Genomic DNA, 4,270 nt, shown 5'->3' with positions numbered 1-4,270 from the left:
AAGACAGCTGATGATCAGTGGCAGTTGTTTAAGGAGATACTCAATTCCTCACAACTAAAATATATCCCAGTGAGGAAGAAAGATGGGAAGAGGGGTAAAAAACGTCCATGGCTAAACAAGGAGGTCAAGGACATTATAAAGCCAAAAACTAAGTTATATCATATTGCAAAGGCCAATGGCAGGCTGGAATATTGGGAAACGTTGAAAAATAAACAAAGGGTTACTAAAAAAGTAATAAAAAGAGCTAAGGTAAATTATGAAAAAAAAACCTAGTGCAGAATATCAAAAAGGATGGCAACGTTTCTACAGGTACATAAAAGGAAAGAGTCGCTGAGGTGAATGTTGGCCCCTTGGAAGTTGAAACTGGTGAGTTAATAGTGGGGAACACAGAATTGGCAGACATGCTAAATCAATACTTTGCCTCAGTATTAACAGTGAAGGACACTAGTATCATTCCTATAGGAGTGGGCAATTCAGAGGTAATCGAAAGGGGGGAACTTGGAACAATCAGCATCAATAGGGAAATGGAATTCAACAAAATCTTAAGATTGAATGTAGACAAGTCCCCAGAGCTTAATGGCCTACATCCTAGGATGTTAAAGGAAGTGGCAGTGGAGATAGTGGATCCATTGGTTATAATAGTCCAAAATTCCCTGGCACGGGAAAGGTTCCAGTGGATTGGAAAAATGCTATCGTAGCGCCCTTATTCAAAAAAGGAGGGAGGCAGAATGTGGGAAATTACAGACCAGTTAGTTTAACATCTGTTGTTGGAAAATTGTTGGAATCAATGATCAAAGATGTAATATCAGGATATTTGGAAAGCCAAAGTGCTATCCATCAGAGTCAGCATGGGTTTATGAAGGGCAAATCATGTTTGACTAATTTCCTTGAGTTCTTCGAAGATATAACAAGCAAAGTGGATAATGGGGATGCTGTAGATGTAGTATATCTGGACTTCCGGAAGGCGTTTGATAAGGTGACACACAGAAGGTTCATTAATAAGGTGAGATTCCATGGGATTAGTGGTAACTTATTAGTTGGATAGAAGACTGGCTGACGGACAGGAGACAGAGAATCGGGATAAATGGATCTTTTTCTGGATGGCAAGGTACAGCTAGTGGGGTAACTAGGGTTCAGTCCTTGAGCCCCAGCTATTTACAATCTGTATTAATGACTTGGATACAGGGATAGAAGATATAAAAGGTTCCCGAGCCAAATTTGCAGATGACACAAAAGTAGGTGGAACAGTAAGTTGCTACGAGGAAATAAGAACCTTCCAAATGGATATAGATAGGTTAGGAGAAGGGGCCAAAATGTGGCAGATGCAGTTTAACGTGGATAAGTGTGAGGCCATGCATTTTGGCTGAAAAAGTGGGAAGACAACTTATTGTATAAATGGGGAGAGAATTCGGGATGCTCCGTGCAGAGGGAACTGGGTATCCTCGTGCATGAGTCACAGAAAATGAGCATGCAGGTGCAGCTGATAATAAGGAAAGCAAATGGAATGTTGGCATTTATATCAAAAGGAATTGAGTATAAAGGTAAGGAAGTGTTGTTGTAACTATACAGGGCATTGGTAAGACCGCACCTGGAGTATTGTGCACAGTTTTGGTCCCCTTATTTGAGAAAAGATGTAGTGGCATTGGAGGCAGTTCAGAGGAGGTTCACTAGATTGATTCCAGAGATGGTGGGTTTGTCGTATGAGGAGAGAGTGAACAGTTTACGCCTATACTCTCTAGAGATTAGAAGAATGAGGGGAGATCAAATTGAGGTACACAAGATGCTAACAGGTCTGGGTAAAGTAGATGCTGCTGCTTCCTCTTGTGGGGCATTCTAAAATGAGAGGTCATAATCTTAGAATAAGAGGTCGCAAATTTAAAATAGATTGAGGAGAAACTACTTCTCCCAAAGGGTTGTGGATCTGTGGAATTTGCTACCCCAGAGTGCGGTGGATGTCGGGACAGTGAGTAAATTTAAGGAGGAGTTAGACAGATTTTTAATTGGCAATGGGTTGAAGGGTTATGGAGAATGGGCATAACGGTGGAGTTGAGGCCAGGATGGGATCAGCCATGATCACATTGAAGGTGTTTTGGCTCGGGAGGCTAAATTACTCCTGCTCCGAGGTCATGGGCTCTAGGGAGGACATGCTCTGGCTGATATTGAAATCCAGCTCTTGGTCTGTCGCAATGTAGGTAGCCGATGAGGAATATATCATCCATGATAGAATGGCAGAGCAAACTCGATGGGCTGAATGGCCTAATTCTGCTCCTATATCTTATGAACTTATGCACTTATTAACACGCGGCTGGGGGAACGGAGAATCTTAGTGTAATGTAGCTTATGTTTGTGTTTAACATTTAACCGCAAGTATTGTTTAAATTTGTCCACAGTTTGTGATAAGAATAATAAATACCTAAAAGAAAATAAACAATTGAATAAAATAATTAAGCCATTCGTTATAGACCATGGCAAGGCAGGTGATGTGTCAAGGCTGCAGCATGTGGGAACTCCTACATACTGGGTGTTATCCAGGGCAAGCGCATCTGCAGCAAGCGTCTGTGGCTTGATGGGCATGTTGGGTGCCCCCTGGACAAAGGGAAACCCCGGAGCGCAGGGGCCCAGCTTCATGGTGAGAACGGTGACCTTGGCCATTTTGGACGGCCCCCTAGCAAAACGAAACCCCAGAGTACAGGGGTGCGTCCACCAGGTAAGTATGGTTGATCCCGCAAGAGCGGAGGGGACAACCCCCCCCCCCCCCAACCAGGATTTTCACCTGGAATATCAGGGGACTTAACAGCCTGGTGAAAAGATCCAGAGTCTTCGCCCAGCTGAGAAGCCTGAAAGCCGACATAAGTCACGATTCTCCGGAAACATTTCCAAGTTCTGTAGCGAGCGGGAATTGCCACGAGCTTCCTGGCCCTCGTCCCGACGAGGCTGGCGACACTATTCAACGTTAATTGGTCTACTTAACGAGGCCCCACGGGCTTCTCGCTCCGAATGCTGGCTCCGCTGGGACCGCGCACGCCAACACCCCGCTAACAAGGTTGAGCAGTACAATCCTCCCTCCATCCCCCTTTCCCTTCAGCACTCCATTCACCCACCTCGCTAACCCTCCCTTCACAGACCCTCCCCCCCGCCAGAACTGTGAACCATGCATACGGCTGACGATGTTCTCTCTGTGTACATATAAACTTTAACCTGCTATCAACCAGGAAAGCACCAACACCGCCAGGCAAGGGGGACCTTCTGCAAGCATGGGGAAAAGGCTGGCCGCCTACTGGCTCACCAGATGAGAAAGCAGGTAGCCACAAGGGATATAGCGCAGGTGAAGGATAGCAGAGGCAGACTGGTAATCGGGCAAAAAGAGGTCAACTGAAAATTTGAGACATTTTACCAAGGGCTGTACACGTCTGAACCCCCCGACAGGGACATGGGGATGAAATGGTTCCTCGATGTACTGGACATGCCAGTTGTGGGAGACGTTCGGCGAGGGGAGCTGGAAGCACCAATAGAACTGGGTGAAATCATGTCGAGTATCAGCTCCATGCAGGCGGGGAATGCGCCGGCACCCGGCGGACTTCATAGAATCATAGAATTTAAAATGCAGAAGGACGCCATTCAGCCCATCGCATTCTGCACCAGCCCTAGGAAACAGCACCCCACCCAAGCCCACACCTCCACCCTATTCCTGTAATCCAGTGGCCCCACCCAACCTTTTTGGACACTAAGGACAATTTAGCATGGCCAATCCACCTAAGCTGCACATCTTCGGACTTCTGTAAGAAATTTGCACCAGCCCTGGCCCCACACTTACGGGATATGTTCGCAGACTCGTTAGCAAGGGGCACCCTGCCTCCAAAGCTAACGCAGGACACAAAATCGCTGACAGCCAAAAAAGACAAAGATCCGACGGAATGCGGATGATATAGGCCCATTTCGCTGCTCAACGTAGACACAAAGATACTGGCGAAAATCCTAGCCAAGAGATTGGAGAACTGCGTACCAGAGGACCAGACAGGCTTTGTCAAGGGTAGACAGATAACTGCGAACATCAGGTTGCTGCTTAATGTAATAATGACCCCCCCACCCCGGGGAGGGAACACCAGAGGCGGTGACCTCCTTGGATACATGAAAGGCCTTCGATAGAGTCAAATGGAAGTACCTCTTTGAAGTACTAGAGCGGTTTGGGCTAGGAGCAGGATTCAGCGCCTGGGTGAGACTCCTGTACAACTCTCCCAAGGCGAGTGTTTGAACCAATACCACCAGCTCT

Source organism: Scyliorhinus torazame, chromosome 12, assembly GCF_047496885.1.
Source record: "Scyliorhinus torazame isolate Kashiwa2021f chromosome 12, sScyTor2.1, whole genome shotgun sequence".
Classification (NCBI taxonomy): Eukaryota; Metazoa; Chordata; class Chondrichthyes; order Carcharhiniformes; family Scyliorhinidae; genus Scyliorhinus; species Scyliorhinus torazame.
This window is presented reverse-complemented; position numbering follows the sequence as displayed.